We start from the raw sequence: 16,484 nt of genomic DNA on the forward strand, positions 1-16,484 counted from the left end.
AAGGATGCAGAAGTAGAAGTCGTGGAGCCAGGCCGCGAATTGTTAGTGCTTAACTAGGTTGCATTCTGTAACTGTATCTGGTATGTGAAGTTATGATCACTGTTTTAGCTTTAACATAATGGAAGAAACCACAAACGAAGTAAAAGTAACAGCACAGGGACTATTCCCCTCAAATGTGGCATTCAATATGGTTAATACTTAAAATAAATGAGGAGCTCCTTCGTATTTATTAGGGAAAATCCAAATGAAGGAATGCACAAGGTCTATGAACAGAAACAGTATTACACTGATATGCCCCAGAGCTTGGAAATCAGGTTCTCCCCCTGGAGGGAGAACTGGTGCATAAACCAATCTAGCAGTTGATGCAAGTTACCTGAACCAGTAACTGCCCCATAAATACCCTGGCTGTGAGGTGTTCAAGTCTGGTTTTCTGGGTCTCCAAGAGGTTTGATGAACTACCTGATTTCCTTGAAACTAGTTTTTGTTTAACCAGCTAGAATGGATTCTGTTATCTGTGACTAAAGAACTCTGTCAGAAACAATGTTTGATTGCAAAGTTAGTTTTTTTTTTAAGATTTTTATTTATTTATTTGAAAACAAGAGAGACAGCATGAGCAGGGGGGTGGAGGTGGGTGTAGGACCAGAGGGAAAGGGAGAGGCAGAAGCAGACTCCCCACTCATGAGGAGCTCCATCCCAGGACTCTGGGATCAGGACCCGAGCCAAAATCAAATCGGATGCCTAATCAACTGAGCCACCCATGTGCCCCTCAAAGTTAGTGTTTAAAATCAACCTGGGGGGGCCTGGGTGGCTCAGTTGTTAAGCGTCTGCCTTCAGCAGGGTCCGGGGATGGAGCCCCACATCGGGCTCCCTGCTCCGCGGGAAGCCTGCTTCTCCCTCCCCCACTCCCCCTGTTTGTGTTCCCTCTCTTGCTGTCTCTCTCTGTCAAATAAATAAATAAAATCTTAAAAAAAAAATCAACCTGGATGTCCTGATACTAAAAGAATATAATGGTAGTATAATTCATTATTTAGAAACATAAGGTTTCCTTCTTACACTTTAGAACAACCTCTTACAGTTCTCACATGTGAGAGGTGAGGATACTCAATAACTCAGTTTATGAATGGTGAAGTCCTTGGTCCCAGCTTGTGTGCAAGTCACCGCTCCTGGTACAATTCCACATATGTGAGCACGTCTAGTCCATGTTTGAGGTGAGCTTTCCTGGATCCTGACAGTATCAGAGCCCATGGAGTCTCCTGAGCAAGAACCCACCCACTAATGGTCATAGGCATCAGGCACCCAAGTTTGGCCTGGAGAAAAGCCACCCCAGGAGAGAAGGAACAATGCCAGTCATTTGGTTGGTGTGAGCCACTCAGATTTATCTCTGGTATGCACCATGGAGTCGTCTGAACTCTGGGGGAGAGCCAGAAGATGTAAGGTTATAAAGGTGAAGGAAAGAGCTAATAAAAATTTCAAAAACATTCATTTATTCATTCATCAAACACTGAATTAGACCTGCTATGTGAATATATTTTGAGTGCAGGGAGAAACCAGTCTCTACCTTTGTGGAGCTTACATAAGAAAAATGTTGAACTGACAATTACCCATATATTAAAATTTCAGTTATGATCAGTTCTATAAGATATATGGGGGTACCTATTCTAGTGGTGGTCCAGGAAGCCTTCCCAGGGGGAAGGGAAATATAAGCAGAGGCCTAAAGAATGAGTAGGAGCTGGCGGAGCAAAGGAAAGCATCCCAGGAGGCAGAGCAGCCTGTGGAAAAGGGGCTTCATGTACAGAAGAAATGAGAAAGAAGGTCAGTGTGGGGCTGGAGCCTGGGGAGCAAGGAGAAGAGCCACGAAATGAGGCTGGAGAGGCAGACGGGACAAGATTGTCCAGGATCTGTGAAGGACCTGGATCTCAAAGTAAGTGTGGTAGGAAGGTAATGAAGAAAATAAAGTTGGAAGAAGTCATTATCATATTTGAATTTTAAACATTTCTCTAGCTACCATATGGTTCCACACTATGTGATGCTACACACATTCTGCAGCTGTTAATGTGCCAAATCTGCCTTCATGACATTCATTCATTCTAGAAATATTTATTTGGACTGATAAATGCTACGTTCATGTTGTTCAAATTTTGGGTCAAGAGTCATTAGAGGATTGTGAAATCAACTGAGGGAATTGTGAAATCAACAGCAACATTGTAAACTATGAAATAAAAAAGGAAATAGAAAGTAGTAATACAGAGGGCATCACACGCAAATAAGTTAGATATTATCTTTCCAAATTAATTTTGTCCTATGAGTTAAAGCAAAAAATAATTGACAGCTGTGTTCTCAATGTTAAATGATCCAACATGCTTCATATAGTGCCTGGCACATATATTTATTGTGTGCCTGGCTCAATAAGTAATTGGCCTTGATGATGGGTAGAGTCCTCTATGTGTCTAATATGCATGAGGTTTACAAGGTTTACATACAAAGAAGTAACATTTGTTGGGTGGGCAGTTCTGCTTTGGTGTGGCGTGGCTCTGCTGGGTTTTGTTGGTCTAAAATGACCTCACTCATGTGTCTAGAGGGTTAGTGGAGATGACCTGACAACATGTTTTTCATCATTCAGCAAGCTTCTACAGGTCATTCACATAGAAGTGGTTGCAGTATTTTCAAGAGAAGCACGAGAGGGAGAAGCACTTTTTGAAGCTTTGCTTGCATCATATTTACTAATGTTTCATTGACCAAGCAGGTCAAATTCAGATTTAAGGGTAGAGCTGCAAAATCACATTGTAAAGAAATGGGCACACAAAGATGGAAAAAAAAAAAAACTACAGCTATTTTTGTAAACTATCACACTCATTAAGAGGAATATGGCACCAGCTGTTGAAAATAAACTTTTCATGCCAGAAATGATAAATTACCTTAGGTTTCCCAGCAAATACTATTCTTCGCACTGTCCCATGCTGTCACTGAAATACGCTGAATTTGGATATCAAGCTTTCAGAAGCTTCTCCTGTCACAGGGAATATGTATTTTTTTTTAATTAAGCAGTTACATATCTTAGCGGGTTGAAATATAAATTAGCAGTTCAAGATAATTTTTTTTTTCTTTTTAAGTAGGTTCCATGCCCAGCGCAGAAGCCAACAACCTGAACTCGTTCATGATACTGAGATCAAGACCTGAGCTGAAATCTAGAGTCAGCTGCTTAACCAACTGAGCCACCCAGGCGCCCTCAAGGTAATTTTCACATGATTATTTTCATACAGTATTTTATTTTATTATTTAAAAAAATCTTTTTATTCTAGGGGCACCCCTTTGCTTTTGAAAGCAAAGATAAAAAAACACTGAACTTATTATGTTCAATTGTAAAGTTGAACATTTACATATCTATATACCAGGTAATCCACTCTAAGGTATATGCTAAAGAGAGCTGCGGCACATCAGGAGCCACGTATAAATAACCTCATGGCAGCACTGTTTCTCCTAGGAAAAAATAAGCACCTGGAAATTGTTTAAATGCTCCATCGCCTCCACGATGTTTGTCTTCCCCACGTCTTCCTCTTCAAGGTGAATGTATATTGGGCCAACACCACCCCCGCCACCGGGGCTCCCACACTGGCGCTCGCTACTGCGGCGACCCTGGCTACCACCGCCTGGTCCACATACGGGGCTTCTTGAGCTTGGGAGCGGGGAAAATAACTGCTCTGGGAGCCTGGGACGCGCGAGCCCGCGGAAAAGCCCGGACGCTCCGCCCCTCCGGCGCAAGCCCCGCCCCCGAGGGAAGCTCCATCCTGCGCGCTGACACGCGGGACGGGTAGGCGTGGGAGGGGCGTGGCCTGCGTCCACAGCCGAGACAGGAGGGAACTTTCCAAGGACCGGAAAGGGAATGCTATTAATTATCTCTGTGCTAATGAGGATCAGGGATTGGTTCACTCCAGGCCCCTCCTTTAGAAATCTGATTCCAGCCAGGCCCAAGCAAAAAAAGTCTTCCACCGTCCATCCTCTTCGGCCATTCTGGACTACAGCCCCCAGAAGGCATCGGAACTCAGCCATACGACTTGCGCAGCGGCGTTCGTTGTAAAGTGCTATGACAACAGGGCGAAGATGGCTTGGAGTTAGGCAGGAGTAGGGAGTTGTCCCTTCCGCCGTTGCTGTCCTCTATCCGCTACATCCCACTGACTGCCTCCCTCACCATTTCCTCCTCTTTGTGAGAAGCAGGACTTGCCGTTGTTCTGGCCTGCCTGGTCTCTTGCAAGGGATTGATGCCGTTTCCCCTGCGTGTCTGCGGGGTTGACACAGAAGGGATGCAGGTTTACTCCTTGTGGGTGTCGCTCCAACTCTTTGGAGCTGGTGGTGCTCCCTGGTGAGGTTCTTTCTCTCTATCTGGGACGTGGAACAAGTTGGAGCAGGGGAACGACAGGGAGTAGTGAAGCGAGGGGTTGCTTTGCTCTGCACCCTCCATTCTTGCTCTCGTCGTTGCAGCCCTGGGACCCTGGCAGGCGTTCTTAAAGGGAAATCTGCGGAGAGTTCGAGGAAAGGTGGGGCAGGACCCACCTGATTCGGCATCAGGTAAGTGTATGTCCGGAATTAAACAATGGGAGCGTGAATGCCCTTTCTGTGTTTTGTTTTGTGGGCAAGACTGATTCACTGATGCCATGGAATGGTTTTGGGGGATGTTGGATGATAGGTTTCTTAGGAAGGTTGTTTGCATTAAAAATCGAACAAAACGCAACTAGATGCACAAAGTGTGTGGACTCTTATGAACATTTTTGAGAGAGTGATAATTTTTAAAGATTCCATTCAGAAATGTCACGTGGTGCACAAGCATCCTCCTCCCATGACTCTTCAACAGGTCTTGTGAGCAAATGGTCAAAGCAATTCTCAGCCTACGACTGCAGTAGGATGCATGCACTAATACCCTCTAATTCTTGCAATAGGATTACTGCTTCTCCTTCTCTCTCTATATTGCAGACCACAGCAGTTTAGATGAACTGAGCTGATTTTTATCAGCATCTCCTTTCCCTAATTAAGTCCTACAATTGACTTCAGTGGAGAAATTAAGTTTTTTTTTTTGCCACCTCACTTTTACTTTAAACATGAAACCACATCACACACATACACAACTTGAAGATGCTAGGAGGAAAACTATCGGTTTTCACTAAAGTTGTCCAGCATTTAGAGTGGCATAGATTTTCTAACTTGTTAGAAATACATAAAGAGAATAATTGCTGAGTTTTTTTTTTTTTTTTTTTGTGTGTGTGTGTGTGTGTGTGAATAGACTAAATCCTTACTTAGGAGAATTAAAAAAACTTGCAGATAATTTATAAGCTATTTGAGTTTAAGGAATCTTTAGTTTTGTGTAATTGTGTGTAATTGCTCTTAAATTACAACCACACACTTATGTTTATGGTACAAGTTCTTGATGAAAACATTCACTGAAGGGGAAAAATCCAATATCAATAGTATATAGTAGTTGTTAATGTTTTACATCTTTTGATGTATGTAGCAAGTCTCATCCTTCAGAATAAAGATGCAAATATTTCTTAAAAATTATTGAAACACATGATGTTATTATAAAACATCCCTGTTGATTAACATTTCAGTGAAAGATTACTGTCATTTTTTATTTTTTATTTTTTTAAAAGATTTTATTTATTTATTGATGAGAGAGAGAGAGGCAGAGGCAGAGGGAGAAGCAGGCTCCCCAAGGAGCAGGGAGCCTGATGCAGGACTTGATCTCATGCTGTTTCTCTCTCTCTCTCAAATAAATGAATAAAATCTTTAAAAAAAATGAGAACTAAATCTGAGTAAATTTGATGTGGAAGATAATGTATATATGTTAAGTATTAAAAACAAGAAAGTGTCAAGTATGGAAGAGTATTTCTGGAGTTAGGGGATAAAGAGGTTATCTTTTTTTTTTAAAGATTTATTTATTTTGAGAGAGTGAGAATGAGAGAGAGAGAGAGACAGTACATGAGAGCGGGGAGGGTTAGAGGGAGAAGCAGGCCCCTCGCCGAGCAGGGAGCCCGATGCGGGACTCGATCCAGGGACTCCAGGATCATGACCCGAGCCGAAGGCAGTCGCTTAACCAACTGAGCCACCCAGGCGCCCCGAAGAGGTTATCTTCTATTTATTATTCTAATGAAGCGTAAGAAATCAATCTTTTGTGGTTATAGGTATGGACCCTTTAAAACCTTCACATTGTTGTTTTCTAGTCATCCTTAAAAAAATTAATTAGGTCCTTAAAAAAATTAATTAGGTCGGGGCACCTGGGTGGCTCAGTCAGTTAAGCATCTGCCTTGGGCTCAGGTCATGATCCCGGGGTACGGCGATCGAGCCCTTCGTGGGGCTCCCTGCTCAGTGGGGAGTCTGCTTCTCCCTCTGTTCCCCACTTCTCCTGCTCTCTCAAATAAATAAACAAAATCTTAACAAAAAATTTATTTAGGTGTATGAAATACTTTCTTGCGGTTTGAACTTGCAGTGACTACAATTAATACCAGTAGAGTCTATCTTTTTAGTCTTTGTGGGGTGGCTTCACTTGTTTAGGGTTCTGGAGTAGACAGCCTGCTTTGGGATGCTACTTCTACTACTTACTAGTTGTGACCACTTGGGCAGGTTTCTTAACCTTTCTGTATTCAGGGATACCTGAGTAATAGTACCTACCTTTTACTTTGTAGTTCTGTTTTGAAGATTAAAATAGAGTACTTGCAAAGCACTTAGAGCACTGCCTGGGACTCAGTGAATGATTAGTAACTGTTAGCTATTATTTTCCTTTATAGTGAAGGGAGATGATAGCCATCAAAAACCTGATTTTTGGTTTTAGTTTTTCATTTACTTAAAAACAGAAAATTACTGAGGCCCTGGGAATCAACACTGAATGAATAGGGGATAATAATGCAGATCCTTGTTTCTTATTTTTATTCAAGGCAGTTAACTAAACCAAATAAAAAAATCAATTTATACATATTTAATTTTTTGTTATTCAGCATACTTTTTGTTTTTATAACAGAAAATCCAGGTGTCACAGCTGAAAAATGCCCCTTGTTTCTGCTATATAATTTGTACAGTTCAGTGTTATTTTTGTGTAGTCACAGATATGTGCAACCATCACTTGCACTCCAGTCAATTTTAGAATATTTTCATCACCTCAAAAAGACAGCTTGCACCTCTACCTGTAACTTTCTTGTCTTTTTCTTCCTATAGGACCAAAGCAGCCACTAATTTACTTTCTAGTGAAACTGGATCTGCCTGTTCTGTATATTTTATTTATTTATTTATTTGTTTGCTTATTTATTTTTAGTTGAAGCGGTATTAACATGCAGTATTTAGTTTGAGATGTATTCTCTACATTTTATATAAATGAAGTCATAAAATATGTTGTCTTTAGTGATGGGCTTCTTTCTCTTAGAATGTTTTCAAGGTTCATTCAAGTTGTAGCGTATATCAGTACTTTTTTCTATTGTTGAATAATATTCCGTTTTATGGATATGCCAACATTGTGTTTATATATTCATCAGTTGATAGACATTTGGATCATTCCTACCTTTTGTTTGGATCATTTTTACCTTTTGAATATTATGAATAATGCTGCTATAAATGTTCCTGTATAAGTTTTTATGTGGACATATGTTTTCACTTCTCTTGCAACCTTGGACTGGAATTGCTGGATCATATGATTACTCTATCTTTAATTGTTTGAGGCGTTGCCAGATCACTTTCCAAAGTGGTTGTACCATTTTACATTACCACCAGCAGTGTATGAGCATGTTGATTTTTCCACATCTTTGCCCAAACTTGTTTCATCATAGTGGGTATAAGGTGGTATCTCATTGTAGTTTTGATTTTCATTTCCCTCTTGGCTATTGATGCTGAACATCTTTTCATGTGTTTATCAGCCGTTTGTATATCTGACTTGGAGAAATATATATTCAGATCCTTTGCCCATTTTTTAAATTGGGTTTCTATCTGTGTATTATTGAGTCATAAGAGTTCTTTGTATGTTACAGATATGTGTCTTTTTTAAAAAAGATTTTATTTATTTGAGAGAGAGAGAGAGAGAGAATAAGCTGGGGGAGAGGCCGAGGGAGAGGGAGAAGCAGGCTCCCCACTGAGCAGGGAGCCCTATGAGGGGCTCGATCCCCAGGACCCTGAGATCATGACCTGAGCCGAAGGCAGACGCTCAACCAGTTGAGCCACCTAGGTGTCCCCAGATATGTGTCTTTTATCAGAGATATGATTTGCAATATTTTCTCCCATTCTGTGGGTCTTTTTCACTTTCTTAGTGTTGTTTGAAGCAAAAGTTTTAAATTTTGATGAAGTCCCTTTATTTTTTCTTTTGTTACTTATGCTCTTGGTGTCAAGTTTAAGAATCTATCACAATTTCTAATATCATGAAGATTTACTTTTAAGTTTTCTTCTAGTAAATCTTCTAAGAGTTTTATAGTTTTAGCTATGCATTAACATACATAAAAGTCTTTGATCCATTTTGAGTTAGTTTTTTTTATATGGTGTGAGGTAAGGGTCCAACTTCATTCTTTCTCATTTGGTTATTTCATTGTCCTAGAACCATTTCTTGCAACTTCTCATTGAATGGTCTTAGCATCTTTGTTGAAAGTCAGTTTACCATAGGTGTATAAATTTATTTCTGGACTCTCCATTCTTTTCCATTTATCTGTATGTCTATCCTTATGCCAGTACCATACTGTCCTGAATACTATTGTTTTGTAGTTGGGTTTTGAAATGGGAAAATCCTCCAACTTTGTTCTTCTTTTTTAAGATTGTTTTGGCTATTCTGAGTTGCTGGCACTTCTTTTTTTTTTTTTTTAAAGATTTATTTAATTATTTATTTGAGAGAGAGAGAGAGAGAGAGAGAGGGTGCGCAAGTGCACGTGCATCAGGGGGAGGGGAGAGGGAAAGGGAGAGAGAATCTCTAGCAGATCCTGGCTGAGTGTGGAGCCCCCAGGCAGGGCTGGATCTCATGACCCTGTGATTATGACCTGAGCTGAAATCAAGAGTCAGATGCTTAACTGACTGAGCCACTTAGGTGCCCCAGTTGCTGGCAATTCTATATGAATTTCAGAATAAGCTTGTCAATTTGTACAAAGAAGCCATATGGGAATCTGATAAGGACTGCACTGAATCTGTAGATCAATTTGGGAAGTATTGCATCTTAATAATGTTCTGGCTTCATATCCTTGGACATGGGATGTTTTCCTGTTTATTTAGATCTTTAATTCTTTTGACTGTGTTTTATAGTTTTCAGAATATATGCTTTACACTGCTTTTGTTAAATTTACTCCTAGGTATTTTATTCTTTTGGACGCTATTGTAACTGCAGTTGTTTTTTTAAGTTTCATTTTTTGGATTGTTCATTGCAAATGCATAGAAATGCAATTGATTTTTGTATGTTAATACTTTTGTGTCCTTCAACCTTACTTAACTTGTTTATTAGCTCTAATAGTTTTTCACTGAATTTCTTAGGATTTTCTATACACCAGATCATGTCATCTGCAAGTAAAGATAGTTATACTTCCTTTCCAGTCTGGGAGCCTTTTAGTTCTTTTTCTTACCTAATTGCCTGACCTAAAGCCTCCAGTACAATGTTGACTAAAAGTCGTGAATATGGACATCCTATTCTTGTGTCTGATCTTAGGGAAAGAGCATCTAGTCATTCATCATTAAGTATGGTATAAGCCATGGGTTTTGCATAGATGTTCTTTATAAGTTTGAGGAAGTTCCCTTTTATTTCCTAGTGTTTTAAGTGTTTTTATAATGGAAGAGTGTTGGATTTTATTTTGTCAGATGCTTTTCCTGAGTTGAGATGATAAGGTGGTTTTTAATTTTTGCTTTATTGATACGGTGTAGTATTTTAATTCATTTTTGGATGTTAAACTAACCTTGCATTCCTGGGGTTAAATCCCACTTGGTCATGGTGCCTAGTTCTTCTTATATGTTGCTTGATTCATTTTGCTAGTGTTTTGCTGAGGATTTTGCATCCATATTTATTAGAGATATTGGTCTGTAGTTTTCTTGTGTTTGCTTAATTTTGGTATCAGTGTAACACTAGCCTTATAGAATGAGTTGGGAAGTTTTCCCTTCTCTTTTATTTTTTGGAGTAGTTTGTGAAGAATTGGTATTAATTTTTTTGTGTTTGGTAGAATTCACCATCTGAGCCTGGTCTTTTTTTGTGGGTAGTTGTTTGATTTAGATTTTCTTATTCATCTTTAGTCAGCAACAGATGGCTGGAATCAAGATAAATAATGCTGATTGTCCTGCTCCTCTAGGGAAGATAATTCTCTGACTGGGGGCTGTGGGGAGAGGGTGCCTTTGTTCTTGGCTGTACCAGTCTGGAGTGGAGTTTCTATCTTGTTTTGAGCTAGGAGTGAGGAGAGAAGGAGTGATTATTGGTTTTTTAAATACTACAGACTCTTAATTTTCTTAGTCTTAGTAGATTTTTTATGTTTATTTTCTATATACTCTTAGGACAATTTCCAGAGACTTTAAATGGTTGTTTTAAAAAATAATTTTCACCAGTTTTGCTGGGGAGTGGGTCCATGGAGCTTCTCACATGTCATTCTGAAAGTGAAATCCTCTGAAATTTTAAATTTCATAGCATAATGGTTATGGGAGACATATTATGTTATCAAAAGATTTGGTCAGAGTTCCATTAGATATCAAAGTACTCTAGTGTTTGTAAGACTTTTAAGAGTCAGTTAAAAAGTTATTATATACAAGCTTATTAGGAACACAACTGCTGTGTGCAAAGAGAAATTTTTTTAAAAGATTTTATTTGTTTATTTATTTAAAGATTTTATTTATTTATTTGACACAGCGAGAGAGGGAACACAAGCAGGGGGAGTGGGAGAGGGAGAAGCAGGCCTCCCGCAGAGCAGGGAACCCGATTCGGGGCTCCATCCGAGGACCCTGGGATCATGACCTGAGCCGAAGGCAGATGCCCAACGACTGAGCCACGCAGGCGCCCCTAAAGATTTTATTTATTAATTAGAGAGAGAGCATGAGTAGGGGGAGGGGCAGAGGAAGAGGGAGAAGCAGACTCCCCACTCTACTGACTCATGCTTTTTCATTTTTTCTTGATATTAAATTGCAGGCAGTGGCAGTCTAACAAGACAAGAAGCTAGAGACCAGGGAGAGGGTACGCAGAAGCAAGTTTCTGCCATTAGCTGTGTGACTTAGGGGAATCATGTAACTAACCTCTCTGGGCCTCTCTTACAGAATGAGAGGACTAACTGATTATTAGGTACCTTCTAGCTGTTCATGTTAAAGTCTCTTTTTCAAGTTTGGAAAGGTTACAGGTGGCACAGGTCCCAGGAAGAAGGAAGTGGGAAAGTAGAGCCATGCTATAAGAAAACATCTACTTTGGCTATCAGGTATCAGTTAAACTGGTGCTTTTTATACATTAAGGTACATGTGAATCACCTGGGGATAATGTTTGAGGTGGGGCTGAGGTTTTGTATCATAAGTTCTTGGGTGATGCTGATGCTGGTCCATGGAGTACACTTTGGGTAGGAAGGAGCTAAACAATGTAGGAAAGGAGAGCTTTCAGCAGCTAATGAAGTGGAGGGTGACTAAGGAGAAACCAAGAGCAGGAGAAGCAGGAAGGAACTAAATGTTGCCTGTGTTATTTTGTCAATAGGAATAGATCTTAAATTTTATGATTGAAGTCCTTGAAAAATTAGTACTTGATGACATTTCCATTTACAGACAATGTTGGAGAGTTAGTTTTTCATATTGGAGGGTTTTTCATTTTTATTTTAGCAAGCTGAAAAAATTTGCTCATTAACAAAGATTTTTGAGGCCATTTTCACATAATAGCTATTTTTTTAAAAAGATTTTATTTATTTATTTGAGAAAGAGAGAATGAGAGATAGAGAGCACGAGAGGGAGGAGGGTCAGAGGGAGAAGCAGACTCCCTGCTGAGCAGGGAGCCCGATGTGGGACTCGATCCCGGGACTCTAGGATCATGACCTGAGCTGAAGGCAGTTGCCTAACCAAGTGAGCCACCCAGGCGCCCCATAATAGCTATTTTTACCTGATGCAGTCATGTGTGTTTATACTCATTTTGATTTTTTATATATTATTTAATAGCATTGATGGAGAAAACTCTTCCTTGTGATCATTACTTGTGTGTTTAATATGTTCTCTAGGCAGGTCCCATGAGGTTTTCTCTTCTGCCTACATGAGGGGAAAGATACCCCTTTGGATGTTGAACAGATCTTCTCTTCCTATTTTCTCTCCTTGAGACTCCTTTTAAACTGGCTGATGCAGAATGTGTACAAAGGATCCCATACTTGTTGGTTAGCCTGTTGATTTCTATTTTTGACTATGTCTCCAAATGGAGTTTTGACCCCAAGTTTTCATTCTTTGTGACATATCAGCAGCATTTCATAGAGCTGGCCACTCTCTTTTTCTAGATACACTTTTTTTCCCCTATTTCCTTCCAGATGGCACTCTCCTGGTTTTCCTTTGGTATCATTGGATGCCCCTATTCAGTTTTCTTTTCTTTTTTTTCCTGGCCTCTGACCCCAGAGCCCAGTTTTTCTACCTTGGAAGCTTGTGTCTGATTTCCTCCAGAACTCTGCCCCCCAGTCCCCCACAGCCCAGCCTTATGCACCTTTTCCCTTTTTTGATTATGCTTTTTATTTTTTCACTGTAATAAATCATGGCCATGATAATAACTATATGATGAGTGCTGTGAGTCCTCCAAGTGAATCTTTGAGTGGTATTGAATTTGGGTAATATTCTGCTCTGGGCTGCAAGAGAATGATGTATCTTTATATTGTAGTCTAATAGTATATAGGTGTATAACAACTTTCCATATATATCTGGAGTATATAATGAGACTATGTGGCACTTATTAAGTACTATTACTTCCCTCTCAAATAAAAAAAATCTAGTAAAAGTATAATAAAGTGTTTATTACATTTTTTGTATACTTTCTGCCAGGTTTGAAGTTTAGTCATCTGGCAATCTGTATGTATATAATGGCATTAGTAATGACAAATGATGCAGATGTTTTTCAGAAACTCTCCCACATATGTTAAAACGCATAAGCTTATTTACCTCCTATGTTTTTTTCCCTTCACTTCCATCAACACTTTGCCTTTATCTGACTAATTTCTTTTTTAGTGTAAAGAGAGGCCTTGGATGGAGTTTTCTTTTTTCTTTTTTTCCTATTGTTTGTTTCTTTAAACTTATCATCTGAAATAATATATTCACATAGAAATTGTAAAAGTAATGATTTCCCAGTGGTAGCAGAACAATTATCAAGCTACTAAATTGATGTTAGTGTAATACTATAACTAAACTATAAATCTTACTTTAAAAAATCTTAGATTTCACTATGTTTTATATTATATACACTTTCCATCTTGGAATATAGCTCGAAGAAATTAAAATTTATCCCATGAAACCACCACTAAAATCAGGGTACAGAACTTTTCCATCATCCCAAGGAAATTCCCTTCTCCTATCCCATTAAATTCACCCCCCTCCCCAACGCTGGCAATCACTGATCTGTTTTCCATCAGTTTAATTTTTTCCTTTTGAAAATGTTATAGAAATGGAATTATTTAATATGTGATCTTTGGGGGTTGGGCTTTTTTTTTCACTAAGCATAATGCCCTTGAGATCCATCCATGCTGTTATTTCATTTAAAAAAAAATGCTGAGTTTTATTATATGGTAAGGATTTACCATAGTTTGTTTATTCACACATTGAAGGACATTTGTTTTTCTTCAGTGTAAGTTTTAAAGAAAAATATCATAAAAAGGTAAAAACCATAACAATGGCTAAGGTTTATTGAGTGCGTATATGTAGCAAGTATTGTGCTAATAATACCATGTTTCTTTTTTCAAACTAAAAGTTTTTATTTTTGATTTTGAATTGTGATAACATATATACATATACATAACATACATAACATAAAATACATACATATACATAACGTTACCATATACATATAACATACATATACATAACATAAAATTACCATCTTAACCATTTTTAAGTGTACAGTTCAGTAGTGTTAAGTACATTCACATTTTTGTGCAACCAGTCTCCAGAACTCTTCACCTTACAAAACTGAATCTCTATACCCATTAAACAAAAGCTCTCCACTTCTTTCTCACTTCAAACCTGGCAACCACCATTCTACTCTCTATGAATTTGGCTACTCTAGATACCTCATATAAGTGGAATCATGCCATATTTGTCTTTGTGACTGGTTTATTTCACTTAACATAATGTTCCCAAGGTTCATCCATGTTGTTGCATGTGTCAGAGCTCCCTTGTATGTATATACCACATTTTGTTTATCCAATCATTCATTGATGGACACTTGGGTTGCCTCTGCCTTTTAGATATTGTGAATAATGCTGTTATGAACATGGGCGTACATATCTCTTTGAATTCTTGTTTTCATTTCCTTTGAATATATACCCAGAAGTGGAATGGGTGGATCATATGGTAATTTATATTTTTATATTTTTATTTATTTATCTATTTATTTTTTGTTTTTTATTTTATATTTTTATTTTTTTAGAGGGAGAGATAGCAGGGGAGATGGGTAGAGGAGAGGGAGAGAGAGAATCTTAAGCAGGCTCCATGCTCAGCACGGAGCCCAACATGGGGCTCTATCTTACATCCCTGAGGTCATGACCTGAGCTGAAATCAACAGTCGATGCTTAACTGACTGAGCCATCCAGGAGCCCTGGTAATTTGTATTTTTAATTTTTTGAGGAACCACCATACAGTTTCCATAGTGGTTGCACTCTTTTAGGTTTTCACCATCAGTGCACAAGGGTTCCAGTTACATCACATCCTTGCCAACACTTGTTATTTTCTGTTTTTTTTGTTTGTTTGTAGGAGCCCTAGTGGGTGTGAGGTGGTATTTCATTATGTTTGTGATTTGCATTTCCCTAATAATTAGTGATGTTGAACATTGTTTCACATGCATTTTGGCCATTTATATATCTTCTTTGGTGAAATGTCTGTTCAAGTCCTTTGCCCATTAAAAAATTTTTTTTGTTGACATGTATGAGTTCTTTATGTATTCTGTATATTAACCCTTTATTAGATATGTAATTTGTAGATATATTCTTCCATAGGTTGCCTCTACTGCATTCTTATTTATTCCTCACAATATCATTCTTTATTTTATAGATGAGGAAGCTGACTTTTAGTAACCCTCCACTGATTTCATGGTTTGTATGGAACATGGATTCAAATTCACATTGACCTTCTCCAGATTCTGCAGTTTTCACCACCACATGATTCTCAGCTAATTTCTTGGCCAACTTAATGAAAGCAAGTGGTCTTGCTTTCTGTGATTAGCCTATGTGGAAAGCCTACTTTAAGAAGCAGATTGATTTACATTTTTTAATTTTAATTTTTATTTATTTTAAAAGATTTTATTTATTTATTTGACAGAGAGAGAGAGAGAGAGAGAGCACAGGCGGGGGAGTGGCAGGCAGAGGGAGAAGGAGAAGCAGACTCCCCACAGAGCAGGGGAGCCCAATGTGGGGCTCTATCCCAGGAGCCTGGGATCATGACCTGAGCCGAAGGCAGACGCTTAACCAACTGAGCCACTCAGGTGCCCTACATTTTTTTAAATGTATAGTTGATCCTCATTATTTGCAGATTCCCTTCTTGTGAGTTTACCTGTTTGCTAAAATTTATTTGTAATACCAAAGTCAATACTCATGGTGCTTTTGGGTCATTCATGATCATGCACAGAGTGGCAAAAAATTTGAGTCACTTGACGCACATATTCCCAGCAGATATCATCCACAGTAACTGCCTACTTGTTTCAGCTCTTATACTATATACAAGCATCCTTTTCATGGTCTACTTAGTGCCATGTTTTCCACATCTCTGTGGTTTGGGTTTATTTATTTGTTTGTTTTTTTAAATTTTTGTTGCTTAAAAAGGTTCCCAGATGTAGTGGTGAAGGGCTGTCTAATGTTCCTAAGTGTGAGAAGGTTGCTATGTACCTTATAGAGAAAACATATGTATCAGATAAGCTTCCTTCAAGTATGAGTTATAGTGTTTTTTTTTTTTAAAGATTTTATTTATTTATTTGACAGAGAGAGATAGCGAGAGAAGGAACACAAGCAGGGGAAGAGGGAGAGGGAGAAACAGTCTCCCCGCGGAGCAGGGAGCCCGATGCGGGGCCCGATCCCAGGACCCTGGGATCATGACCTGAGCCAAAGGCAGATGCTTAACGACTGAGCCATCCAGGCGCCCCAGTGATAGCGTTATTGACTCTTGAGCTTGAATGTTCGTGAATCAACAGTATATTAAATAAAGTATCTTTAAACAGAGACACATAAAAAACAAAGTTATGTATTGATTGATTCATGAAAATATTGTGACTAGAGGCTCACAGGAGCCTAACTTTCTACTTTCCCTAGGAGAAGTATTTGCTAAGGTTTGCTGCAGCCTTATAGAATGGAATGTCTTTGAATAAGGAA

The 16,484-nt window shown here is 38.8% G+C and overlaps 1 protein-coding gene across 6 annotated transcripts in view; it reads left to right on the top strand.

Annotated features, from left to right (window-relative positions):
- Window positions 1-4,022: 4,022 nt before the first annotated feature.
- BBS9 (Bardet-Biedl syndrome 9) overlaps window positions 4,023-16,484 on the top strand; it is a 479,889-nt gene continuing 467,427 nt past the window's right edge. For 5 of the 6 annotated variants that reach the window (XM_027574543.1, XM_027574544.1, XM_027574546.1 and 2 more), the window contains exon 1: window positions 4,023-4,563. The gene's annotated coding sequence lies outside the window, so the exon portion shown is untranslated. The remainder of the gene's footprint in view (window positions 4,564-16,484) is intronic. The other variant, XM_027574545.1, reaches the window with a different exon arrangement.

The sequence above is a fragment of the Zalophus californianus genome, chromosome 12 (assembly GCF_009762305.2).
Source record: "Zalophus californianus isolate mZalCal1 chromosome 12, mZalCal1.pri.v2, whole genome shotgun sequence".
NCBI classification, from domain to species: domain Eukaryota; kingdom Metazoa; phylum Chordata; class Mammalia; order Carnivora; family Otariidae; genus Zalophus; species Zalophus californianus.